This window comes from Symphalangus syndactylus, chromosome 13, assembly GCF_028878055.3.
Source record: "Symphalangus syndactylus isolate Jambi chromosome 13, NHGRI_mSymSyn1-v2.1_pri, whole genome shotgun sequence".
NCBI lineage: Eukaryota > Metazoa > Chordata > Mammalia > Primates > Hylobatidae > Symphalangus > Symphalangus syndactylus.
In genome coordinates, this window is record NC_072435.2 from 36,923,867 (window position 1) to 36,937,097 (window position 13,231).

General features: G+C 52.6%; 1 protein-coding gene across 14 annotated transcripts in view; it reads left to right on the forward strand.

Annotated features, from left to right (window-relative positions):
* The window catches only part of DNM2 (dynamin 2), a 118,665-nt gene that overhangs the window by 24,556 nt on the left and 80,878 nt on the right, over positions 1–13,231 (forward strand). The gene's annotated exons all lie outside the window — the stretch shown is intronic.

The following is a 13,231-nucleotide window of genomic DNA, read 5'->3' on the forward strand; positions in this document are numbered from 1 at the left end:
CTAATTTTTCTGTATTTTTAGTAGAGACAAAGTTTCGCCATGTTGCCGAGGCTGGTCTTGAACTCCTGACCTCAGGTGATCTACCCACCTAGGCCTTCCAAAGTGCTGGGATTATAGGTGTGAGCTACCACGCCCGGCCTTTTTGCTGTTTCTTGACCACCAATGTGGCTGGAGGCAGGGAGTGAGGGGGTGGTGGGGGAGGAGGGCACGGAGGTGACAGGGCCATGGGGGGCACTTGGGAACCATCAAATGTTATGAGCGGAGGAGGGTCATGCCCTTACGTTGTATCAAGTTTTCCTTTTTTTTTTTTTTTTTTTTTGAGACGTAGTTTCACTCTTATTGCTGAGGCAGGAGTGCAATGGTGTGATCTTGGTTCATTGTAACCTCTGCCTCTTGGGTTCAAGCGATTCTCCCACCTCAGCCTCCCGAGTAGCTGAGATTACAGGTGCAACCACACCTGGCTAATTTTGTATTTTTAGTAGAGACGGGGTTTTCCATGTTGGTTAGGCTGGTCTCGAACTCCCAATCTCAGGTGATCCACCCGCCTCGGCCTCCCAAAGTGCTGGGATTACAGGCGTGAGCCACCGTGCCTGGCATTTTTTTTTTTTTTTTTTTTGAGACAGTCTCACTCTGTCGCCCAGGCTGGAGTGCAATGGTGGGATCTCACGATCTCAGCTCACTGTAACCTCTGCCTCCTGGGTTCAAGCAATTCTCCTGCCTCAGCCTCCTGAGTAGCTGGGATTACAGGTGCCCACCACCACGCCTGGCTAATTTTTGTAATTTTAGTAGAGACGGGGTTTCGCCATGTTGGCCAAGCTGGTCTCCAACTCCTGACCTCGGGTGATCTGCCCGCCTTGGCCCCCCAAAGTGCTGGGATTACAGGCATGAGCCACCACATGCCTGTAATAGTAGAGACAGGGTCTCATCATGTTGCCTAGGCTGGTTTCAAACTCTTGGGCTCAAGAGATTGCCTGCCAAGGTGCTGAGATTATAGGCATGAACCACTGTGCTCAGCCTGAGTTTTACTTTGATTCGATGGGGCGAATGTTCTCTTTTGGGTATCATGGTAAGAGCTTCACAAACCCTTCCACCTCCACTCTGAGGCAGGTGGCATCATTCCCACATAACAGATTGGGAAACTGAGGCACAAAGAGGTTACCTGACCTGCCCATCTTGTCCAGAAAGGAAATACTGGATTCCAGCCAGGGCCTGGAGAGTCCCAGAGCCACGATCACGAATTGCCACAGGTCACCTCCTGCTTTTGCTCCCAGCCTGGCGTGTCCCTTGGATGAGACCAGGGAGCAGGTGATGCCACGGCTTGAGTGCCAAGGGCGGGCCTCGAGTCGGGAGCTGCAGGATTCCTGAGCAGGGAGGGGCCGCTGGGCTGGGAATGTTGCGGAGGAGTGAGGCCAGGAGTGGATTGTGGAAGCCGAGAAGTCTCCTCATCTGTAAAATGGCAGATTTGGCCCATTGTTCTGCAAGCATTGGTCATCTGCCTCCTGCCTGGGTGTGTGTTGGGTACTGGGGAGAGAGCAGGGAAGGGGCCGCTATAGGACCCTGCCCCGATGAGGCTGTCACTCTAATAGGATGTTGAGGTGGGGGCAGGGACAGACTGCAGCTGGGTGAACACATCAGGAACCCGGACGATGCCAGTTGTGAGTGGCACTGAGCATTGAGCGGGTTGATGTGTGAAAGAAGGGGAGCAGCTTCCTATGGCGGCGGGGAGGGAGGGTGCAGTTCGCTGGGAGCTGCCCGCCTGCTCTGTGAGTGCTGCAGGAAGAAGGTTCCAGGCTGAGGGAACAGCTGGGGCAAAGGCCCTGGGGCAGGACAGTGTCTGGTGTGTTTCGGGAACATGGAGGAGGCATATGTGGCTGGAGTAAAGCCAGCAAGACAGAGAGTAGAAGGAGGTGAGGACAGGAAGGTGACGGGACAGGTTGTGCAGGGCTTGGGGGGCTGCAGGGAAAAGTTTGGCTTTTTTTTTTTTTTTTTTTTTTTGAGACGGAGTCTCGCTCTGTCGCCCAGGCTGGAGTGCAGTGGCGCAATCTCGGCTCACTGCAAGCTCCGCCTCCCGGGTTCACGTCATTCTCCTGCCTCAGCCTCTCCGAGTAGCTGGGACTACAGGCGCCGGCCACCACGCCCGGCTAATTTTTTTTTTTGTATTTTTAGTAGAGACGGGGTTTCACCGTGGTCTCGATCTCCTGACCTCGTGATCCGCCCGCCTCGGCCTCCCAAAGTGCTGGGATTACAAGCGTGAGCCACCGCGCCCGGCCAAGTTTGGCTTTTATTCCAAGTGAAGCAGGAGCCCGAGGAGGGCCCTTAACAAAGGGGTTTACAGTGACATGGTGTGCACAGGCAGATTGTGGGGACCAAGGGCGCGACTGCACTGGTGTAGGCAGGTGACAGTGGGACATGCTGACAGCCTTGGACGTGCAGGGAATTGAGCAGAATCAGGCCTGATGTGGAGGTGAAACCAGCAGGACTCGCGGCTGGACAAGGCGGGTGGGTGAGGGCCAGGGGGAGCCCCAGGTCTGCAGCCTTGTGAGGGGTGTCTCCCCTCCCTGCCCTTTGGGGTGACCACAGGGATGCAGTGGCACCTACCTGAGGACACCGTGTGGGCCGGGCACTGTAAGGCTTGGGCATCCTTGCTGGGTGACCAATGGCTATTGTTGGAAGGATGAGGCAGGGACCGAGGTGGGCAGAGGAGGCTGGGTGTGGAGCCCCACTTCTGCTCCAACAGAGCCACAGAGAAGCCCCCGAGGTGGGTGCGGGTGACTGCGGGTCTGCCTCTTTGGTGTCCCACCCACGTTCGCGTCCTGGCTCTGCTCCTCCCTTGCTGAGCGTCCTGGGCAAGTCCTGAGACTGAACCTCAGTCTACCTGTCTGTGAAATGGGGCTTTTGGCCCTGGCATCCTTGTGACTTTCAACCCCTCTGGGGTTGTCAGAGGATTTGCTGCTGTGTTGCCCGAGATGGGGTTAGAGACAGCCTGTCGGGCGGCCAGCGTTCCTTGTATGGCTCTTATCAGAGTCCTGAGAGAAGAGGCCAAGGTGGAAATTGGCCCTGGAGTGTGGGCTGCTGCCGAAGCCTCTTCCTGTGGCCAGTGCCATGCTGAGGGCTGGCTGTGGTGTTACGTGAGCCCTCCCAGCCACATTCAGGCTCAAAGAGACTGTGCTGAGCATATGGTGACAAGGAAGGGATCCCAGCCCAGGGTCCTGGCCAGGCCCTGCCAGCACCAGGCTGCATAGGTGAGGGGTGGCTGGCCCTGGGGTGCTTGCTCTGGGCCACACTGCTGACTCACCCTCCGTGGGCTTATCTGTTGATTCTCCCTCCCATGAGAAGGCTCTGGATTTGAGCCTGCACGTAGCCGTCCCCACCCTCATAGGGGCTGGAAGTCAAAAGGCGTCTGGTGGAGCCTTGTGGTCTGTTCAAAAGACGGTAAATAAACAGCCTGGGCTTCTGATCTGCTGGATTCAACCTGGCACCTCTCCCATCGCTCCTGGCTGCTGCCTCCCAGCTGCACCCTTCCCTGCCTGTCCCCTACCACCTCCCTGGAGCGCTTATCCCCTTCCAGGGAGAGGTGGCCCACTTTAGAGCTCAGAAACCTGCTCTGGTGGGGTGAAGTGACTTGAGCCAGGCCAAGCAGGTGGCTGGGCCCTCTTTGGCAGACAGGAAGTGTCCTCCCATTTCATGGATGGCCAAGTCAGTGCCCAGAGATGGGTAGAGACCTGTCCAGGGCCACACAGCCCAGGAGGGGCAGAGCTGGACTTTGAACCCAGGCTGCATGGCTCCACTGTCTGGATTCTTCCTACCCATTCAACAAACACTTAATGAGCACACACTGTCTGGCAGGCACTATTCTAGGTGCTGAGGATCTAGCAGTGACCAGGCCAGGTGCAGAAGTCTTGGCGTGTCACAGGACTAGACCTCCATCAGAGACCGTTTTGCTGGGAGTGGGAAGGGGTGTGTATTTGGGAGGGAGGGGCGCAAGCCATCACACCTGCCCATGGCCGGGTAGGCAGGGCCTATGGGAGGGTTTCCTGGCAGAGGGAACACCCCCTGCAAAGGCTTGAAGGTCAGCAGTGCCAGAGAGAACTCAGAGGTGGGGCTGGGGAACCCGGTCAGCACTGGGACTAGGACTGCACAGGACGGGCTAGGACCAGTCACTTGGTTTCTGCAAGAGAGAAGCTTGGAGGCAGGATCTTCATTTTAGAAAGGTCACTGGAGAAGGAGGGAGGATGGGCCAGAACCCTGGGCCCTGGCCTGGGCCCATGGATAGGAGGCCAGGTACTGAAATGATGCAGTAGTACTAGGCTAGGTACAGTGGCTCACACCTGTAATCCCGGTGCTTTGGGAGGCCGATGCGGGAAGATTGCATGAGGCCAGAAGTTTGAGACCAGCCTGGGCAACATAGCGAGACCCTGTCTCCGCAAAAAATAAAAAAATTAGCCGGGCATGGTGGTGTGTGCCTGCAATCCCAGTTACTTGGGAGGCTGAGGTGGGAAGATCACTAGGGTCCAGGAGTTCAAGGCTGCAGTGAGGTATGATTGTGCCACTGCACTCCAGACTGGGCAATATAGGAAAATGCCATCTCTAAAAAAAAAATATTAGCCAAGCATGGTGACATATACCTGTAGTCACAGCTACTCAGGAGGCCGAGACTGAGGTTTGCCTGTACCCTGGAGTTTGAGGCTGCAGTAAGCTGTGATTGTGCTGCTGATGCAGCCTGGGCACAGAGTGAGATCCTGCCTCTAAAATAAATAAGGCCGTGCGCGGTGGCTCATGCCTGTAATCCCAGCACTTTGGGCTGCTGAGGCAGGCGGATCACCTGAGGCCAGGAGTTTGAGACCAGCCTGGCCAAAATGGCAAAACCCATCTCTACTGAAAATACAAAGAAATTAGGTGTGGTGCTGGGCGCCTGTAATCCCAGCTATTTGGGAGGCTGAGGCAGGAGTAAGCTGAGATTGCACCACTACACTCCAGCCTGGGTGACAAAGCAAGACTCCATCTCAAAAAAAAAAAAAAGTTAATAAAATACTTAATTGTGCATCTCCTGTGTGCCAGCCCTACTCTATGCTTTGGGGATGGAATGTTGGAGGATCCCACCTTGGGGAGCTGAGATAGGGGTATGGGGTCTGTGTGTGAGCCAGAATAAAACGCAGCTAAGTGACGTTTAGCATGTATGTTGGTTCCACAGAGAAAAATGAGGCATGGGGGGCGGAGCGGGGAGAGGTGTGAATGGGGGTGAGAGAAGTGTCTGAGGAAATGTCATTTGAGTGGGATCACTCTGAGCTTGGCAAGGTTACCCTGTCTTACTGACCGGGAAACCTAGACCAGAGAGGCCAGGAAGCCCGCCCAGGATCACACAGCACGGAGGTGGCCAAGCAGGGACTGGAACGCAGGGCAGCCTGGGTGCACAGAGGGCACTGTAGCAGCAGCAAAGGGAGAGGAGAGGAGTAGGTAGCTTTCAGTACTCTCAGAATGCGGATGGGATCAGGGAGGAGAAAGTAGATGACGGAGGTTGGAAAGTCACTTCCCTCTAAGTGGCCAGTCGGTGTTCTGGGCAGAGCTGCTTGGGAGGCGGTTTCTGGAAGGCTCCAAGTACTCCTGCTGCTGTGTCCCAGAAAACCCTTAGGGCCAGGCCCCTCCTCACCAAGCTCCTAGGAGATTTCTGGGGGGCTCATTTTGGAGGCAGTCCAGGCCGAGGGTGAATGTTGCTGCCCTTTGCATGCAGCAGTCTGGGAACTTTTAGAAGCAAAATCGGATGAGTCCCAGGGCTCCTGGCTCTCTCAGCCTGTCATGCGAGGCCTTCTGCGCCTGCCCTGCCCTGTCCTCAAACTCTCCCCTGAGAGCTGTGTCTCCGTCGCCCAGTGCCCGACTTAGAACTGTTAGGAATAACGCTCAAAATTTTAAGGAAATTGAACACTCGAACAAAGGATTTTTAGCAAAGCAATTTTACTTCTGTACAGAGGGGTGTTTCTCCTTGGCCAGTCGCCATGAGCGCACACCTGAACAAAGGGGCACGAGAGCTTTTATTCCTGACGCAAGTCCTGCCCCATGCCCTTTCCCCATTGGCTGGGGTTGAGTCGTACAATCTAAACTAATTTTGGTTGGCTAAACATTTGAATTTTTGTAGATAAGGTGGGCACGTAAAAGAGAGAGGAAAGGGGAAGGGGTGTCTGTAGTGAGCTAGAAAGTTAGTCTTTTTAAATAAGGGAAGGAATGTGAGCTGGTACTGGTAACGCCTGGTACTGTGGCATGCCTGGGCATCTAACAAAGGCAGAAAGGAAAAGGAAAAAAAGAGTTGGGGGGGTACTATGAATTAAAAGATTGATCAGGCTATTTGAACAGAAACCTCATCATATTCCACACTACCAATACCCCAGGCCCAGAAAGTCACCTCCTGCGTGTGCCCATAGCTCTCTGTGTTCTCTTGGGCGTCACTCCCGCCCTATGTTCTGAAGCTGTGATTGTCCCTTGTCTGTGCTGGGCACTGGTGGCGTCTGGGGCATCACCATTGTCCTCACGGTGCCTGGCGCCTCAGACACAACTAAAGCAGAGTGACAGGACAGCACAGGCCACAGGCAAACACCAGAGGTTCAAAGCTGGGCCCTGGCTGGGAGTTACTGGAGGGTCCGCCCAAGACGTGTTCGCTCAGAAGGCCAGGTGCCCTGGTGGTTAGACAGCTCAGGCCCTGTGGCTTTAGTCCATGTTCATGCCACCCCCAGATGCTGTGTGACCCTGGGCAGGTCCCCACCCTCTGGGCCTCATTTGCATCTGTAAAATGGAGCCAGCAGACCCATTTTAATGGATCCTGTCATGGTTAAATGGGTTAATAGGCAGGTGCAGTGGGGTCGTTGCAGGGAGTTCAACACCAGCCTAGACACCACAGTGAGACCTTGCCTCTGCAAAAAACTTAAGGTGGGCCGGTGTGGTGGCTCACGCCTGTAATCCTAGCACTTTGGACTCCATTGCAGTCCAGGCTGAGTGACACAGCGAGACTCTGTCTCTTAAACAAACAAACAAACAGAAAAACCAGAAAACTTAAGGTGGTGGTGGGTACCTGTGATCCCAGCTACTTGGGAGGCTGAGACGGGAGGATCACTTGAGCCCTAGAGTTGGAGGCTGTAGTGAGCTGTGACCTTACCACGGCACTCCAGCCAGGGCAACAGAGTGAGACCCTGTCTCTATTTAAAAACAAAACAAAAAAGAAAACAAAAAGGTTAATAATCCATGAAAAGTTCTCAATGCCTTGCTTGGCACAGAGTCAGTGTTGAATAGCTATTAGCTACTCTAATGTTTTGAACTCAGTAATGCGTGTGTATGATGTGGAATTCAAAGATGTCGGAGAACATGCAGTGCCTCCTTCCCCACCAGGCCCCAGCCGCCCCGGGTCCTGTTTTGTTTCCCTTTGGTTGTCTTAGTCACAAAGTACAGATTTTTTTTCTGTACCTTTTCCCTTTCCTTTCTCCTTCTTCCCTCCCCCTTCTCCCCTCCCCCTCCCCCCTTCCCTTTCCCCTTTCCTTCTCTTCTTCCTTTCCTTTTCTTTCTTCAGTAAAACTGATCGGTACCAACCTTTTCTTTTTTTCTCACTTAGTACACCCAGAAGGGAGTTACATGTCTAGAAAGGACAGGCTCTTTCTTTTTGCGTGTCTGTTGCTGCATAGCGGCATGAATAGGCTATAATTTATATATAAATATACATATTTTATTTTATTTTAAAGGTTTTTGTTTTGTTTTTCCCCCTGAGACGGAGTTTCGCTCTTTGTTGCGCAGGCTGGTGCAGTGGCGCAATCTCAGCTCATTCCAACCTCCGCCTCCCGGGTTCAAGCAATTCTCCTGTCTCAGCCTCCTGAGTAGCTGGCATTAAAGGCACCCACCACCACGCCCAGCTAATTTTTGTATTTTTAGTAGAGAGGGGATTGCACCATGTTGGCCATGCAGGTCTCAAACTCCTGACCTCAAACGATCCACCCACATCAGCCTCTGAAAGTGCTCGGATTACAGGCGTGAGCCATTATGCCCAGCCTTATATCTTATATATAAGGTGATTGAAAATATATGTTTTCTTTTTGAAAACATATATTTTCAATCAGCTTCCTTAGGTCAAACGTAATTTATATTTAACTAGTCCCCCATTGCTGGACTTTAAAATTCTTTGAGATCTGAATTTTTCGTCTTATTGAGAAACTAGCAGGGTTGTAACAATTCTGTGGGCAAATTTTAATGGAATGTCTACGCTGTACTTTTGTATCTGAATCTTCACAAACATGTTCTCCTCGACTTGTGACCTTTTCCTGAGATTTCAGTTAGATATAGTTAATCGCTTAAGTCTTTTTTTTTTTTTTTTTTTTTGAGATGGAGTCTCACTCTGTTGCCAGGCTGGAGTGCAGTGGCGCTATCTCAGCTCACTGCAGCCTCCACCTCCCAGGTTCAAGCAATTCTCCTGCCTCAGCCTCCTGAGTAGCTGGGACTACAGGCACCCGCCACCTCGCCTGGCTAATTTTTTGTATTTTAGTAGAGACGGAGTTTCATCATGTTGGCCAGGGTGGTCTTGATCTCCTGACCTCATAATCTGCCCGCCTCAGCCTCCCAAACTGCTGGGATTACAGGCGTGACCCACTACGCCTGGCCAATCGCATAAATCTTAAACATATACCTTGATTTTCTTTTCTTCTTCTTCTTCTTCTATTTTTTTCGAGACAGAGTCTCCCTCTGTTGCCCTGGCTGGAGTGCAACGGCGCAATCATGGCTCACTGCAGCCTCAGTCTCCCGGGCTCAAGTGATCCGCCTGCCTCAGCCTCCTGAGTAGCGGACACTACAGGGGAGTGCCACCATTCGCAGCGAATTACTTTTTACTTTTTGTAGAGACAGGGGCTGGTTATGTTGCCAAGGCTGGTCTTGAACTCCTGACCTCAAGTGATCCACCCACCTTGGCCTCCCAAAGTGCTAGGATTACAGGTGTGAGCCACTGCTGCAAGTTTTGATTTTCTAATAAATGATTGTACCTTGGTACCTACTGGCTAGATCAAGATGCAAGACTTCTTCATGGTCTCAGAAAGTCCCTCCTGCCCCTTCTAGTCCATTTCCCGAAAGGGAACCACTGCCCTGATTTCTATCTCCAGAGACTAGCTTTGCCGGTTCAAGTTCAAGTCCACCCTGTGACTCAGCAAGAGAAACAAGGACGTGTCTACAAAAGGCGCATATGAAAATGTTCAGAACAGCTTTATTTGTAATAAATTCAAGCTAGGAAGACCCCAAATGTCCATCCAATGGTGAATAGACAAACAAACTGTAGTCCATCAGTGCAATGGACAGATTCGACCATGAAAAGGAATGAACGTCAGACGCACTAAGCAGACAGGATGTCTGTGATTGCATCACATGCTGCTCCTGTGTTTTATCATTGACATCTTCCATTTGCACACTTCAAAAATAGTCATTGAAAGGATGGAGCAGGGGCACTGTTGTGAGGGGCATGTGCTGTCACCGCCGCTGCTGGTGATTCAGTGTCTAGCTAGCGCCGCATGGTTTCTAAGATGCTACATTTGTCTTTTTTTTTTTTTTTTTTTTGAGACAGAGTCGTTCTGTCACCCAGGCTGGAGTGCAGTGGCCCGATCTCGGCTCACTGCAACCTCTGCCTTCCAAGTTCAAGCGGTTCTCCTGTCTCAGCCTCCCAAGTGGTTGTGATTACAGGCGCCCACCACCACACCTGGCTAGGGTTTTTTTTGGTTTGTTTTTTGTTTTTTGTTTTTTTTTTGTATTTTGTATTGTTTTTGTTTTTGTTTTGAGATGGAGTCTCACTCTGTCACCCAGGCTGGAGTGCAGTGGTGCGATCTCAGCTCACTGCAACCTCTGCCTCCCGGGTTCAAGCCGTTTTCATGTCTTAGCCTCCCGAGTGGCTGGGACTACAGGTGTGTGCCCCCACGCCTGGTTAATTTTTTTATCTTAAGGCGGGATTTCACCATGTTGGCCAGGCTGGTCTCAAACTCCTGACCTCAGGTGATCCACCCACCTCGGCCTCCCAAAGTGCTGAGATTACAGGTGTGAGCCACCGCGCCCGACCTGAGACGCTGCATCTCTGATGTGCAAGATGCCAAGTGTCCCTGCCTCTCAGGTCCCTACCTGTGAGCTAGGTGGCCTGGGGCTCTGGGAGGGCCAGGGCCAAGGCTACATGTAGTGTTCATAGGGTTAATCCCCTGAGACAGCCTGGTGTCCACTGTGACTACTGTGACAGAGAGACAAGGGGCCATGCTAAGAGGTGACTTTGGGGTCTGTCACCTGCATGGGGGAGCCCCCTCGCTCCTTTTCCCTCGCTCTGCTCACTCTGCCTCCCGATTGATGTAGCTTGCTCCCTCAGTCCCCCTGCTCAGAGAACCCTCTCCAATTATCCCAGCCCCCAACCCCTCTTACCCCTGCAGTATGTCTTCCTCGAACCCACCCCCGTCAGAATGTTGGCGCCAGTGTCACCAGCACCTCCCAAGTGCTCTGGAGCCAGTGAGAAAGGTTTACTCCTTTTCATGCAAGCCATGAGCTGTGATGTTGTCCAAGTCTGTATCCTGTTTGTGCCTCAGGCTCCTCATCAGCCAAATGGGAGGCTGATGGAAAGGGAGTAGAGCTCAGGCATCAGCTTGAACTGGGGCATATGGCGTGACAGGCCTAGTGCCTGGCAGGCAGGGCCCTCGGGCTCTTTGTCATCCTCAGGAGTGCGGCTTGAGGACAGGTAGCATCCCAGGCCTGGAGAGCCGACTGTGCTGCCTGTGGCTGCAGAGACAGGATGCAGGGGCCAGGCCCATCCCCCAGGGCCTTGCAAGTGTCTGCAGGGCGCTCCCCTCTGTCTTGCCTCCTCCCACCCTCCTGGCTCTTCTCTGTCCAGCCTGCTCTCAGGTTGTGACCATCCACCTCCCAGACTGCCCTGGAATCTGCCTACGGCCTGTCCACTGCCCTCCGTGCCCCTGCCTGCCATCTCTCTGGTTTCGTCCCTGATGTCACTCACATGAACCACAGCGGTCACCCCCACCTGCCTCCTGCTCCTGCCCTCTCCCCTGCATCAGCCAGAGGGGGGTTTAAAAGCTTACGTTTGTTAATAATCTGACTAAAGCTTACATCTATTGTAATCCATCCCTAAATCCCAGCTGGTGGCCTTGCTCTAACAGTGATGACCAGCCTCCTCATCATAATCCCCAGCACCGCCACCCCCAACCCCCCAGCGCTGACCACGGGAGGCTGCTTCTAAAACTTCAGCCTTGCTCTGCCAGTAGCACCCCTGGGGGGTCTTCATAGCCCTGTTGCCCATCAAGATCCCTTTTTTCATGCAGTCGAGGCTGCAAGCCCCCCTACCCCGAGGGCTTGGGCTGACTTGTTGTGTAGTCACTGCTGTGTCTCTGCACCCAGCCAGAGGAAGCGCTGCAGAAGTGGTGGGACAGCCCTCCAGCTGACGGCTGGAACCCATCATCCAGGGTGTGTGGAAAGAGCACATCTCCCCCCGACTCCACCCGCTGGGTAATACATTCCCAGGAATTTCCAGTGCCCAGTCCCAGCTGAGAAACAGGTCTTCTGGAGCCCTCCAGCACCCTCATCAGGGGTTCCCAGCATGGGTAGGGCCACCTGCCAGCTGGGAATGATTGTAGTGCTAGTGGTGCTCGCTCAGGGACCCGGGATGCTGTCTGTCTCCTTCTATACAGGACACAGCTGTACAGTACCAATTGCCCTGTGTCCTGTACAAATTTTCAACAATCCAAACATTCATCTAGGTGCAAAATCTGTTTGAAATTCCCTGTGTTGGCCAGGCGCGGTGGCTCACGCCTATAAACCCAGCACTTCGGGAGGCCAAGGCGGGCAGATCACCTGAGGTCGAGTTCGAGACCAGCCTGGCCAACATAGTGAAACCCTGTCTTTACTAAAAATACAAAAAATTAGCCAGGCATGGTAGCACATGCCTGTAATCCCAGCTACTCAGGAGGCTGAGGCAGGAGGATCTCTTGAACCCGAGGCAGTGGTTACAGTGAGTTGAGATCGAGCCATTGCACTCCAGCCTGGGCAACAAGAGCGAAGCTCGGTTTCAAAAAAAAAAAAAAAAAAAAAAAAAAAAAAAAAAAGAAAAGAAAAGAAATTCCCTGTGCCTAGAACCTTTCACATTTTGTATGAAACAACAGAATTTCCTTTCGAGCCTTTAATGTACCCCAAGCCCCTGTTTCTACTTCAGTGCTCACTGGGAAGCCTTCGTTTTCCTTTCTGAGTGTTGTACAGGGTGACTTCCTGTCTTCCTCCTTGCTGGAATCCTGGTGTATTCACTGTAAGTCGGAGCAGGCTACTCCCTATGTCTTCTGGGGTGGTTGTGCCTGAGTCTTTTCCATTGTGAAAGACATGGAATTCCTTCCTTCCTTCCTTCCTTCCTTCCTTCCTCCCTCCCTCCCTCCTTTCCCTCCCTTCCCTCCCTTTCCTTGATGGAGTCTTGCTCTGTTGTCCAGGCTGGAGTGCAATGGCGTGATCTCAGCTCACTGCAACCTCGGCCTCCTGGGTTCAAGTGATTCTTCTGCCTCAGCCTCCTGAGTAGCTGGGATTACAGGCATGTGCCACCACACTTGGATAATTTTTGTATTTTTAGTAGAGATGGGGTTTCGCCATGTTGGCCAGGCTGGTCTCAAACTCCTGACCTCAAGTGATCCGCCCACCTCGGCCTCCCCAGAGTGCTGGGATTACAGGCATGAACCACTGCACACGGCCAGGATATGTATTTTACTTAAACAGCTCTGTCGAGTGGTAATTTACATTCCGCGAAGTCGATCCATTTCAGAATTAGTGGTCTTTAGTCATTTTACAGTCCTTTTTTTTTTTTTTTTTTTCACACAGAGTCTCGCTCTATTGCCCAAGCTGGAGTGCAGTAGTGCAGTCATGGCTCAATACAACCTCAGCCTCCTGGGCTCATGCCATCCTCCTCTCTCAGCCTCTCTAGTAGCTGGGACCACAGGCATGGGCCACCACACCCAGCTAATTTTAGTTTAGTTTTTGTAGAGATGGGGTCTTGCTATCTTGTCCAGGCTTTTACAGTTAATTTTAGTAAACATCACCGTAGTCCAGATGTAGAATGTTTTCGTCACCCCAGAAAGCTCCTTCCCCTCCATTGGCAGTCACCCCTGTTCCCACATCCAGGTATCCACTGATCCGCCTTCTGCGTCCGTAGACGTGACTTTTCTGGACATGAAACACATCCTATTTTGTCATCAATAACTTTCCT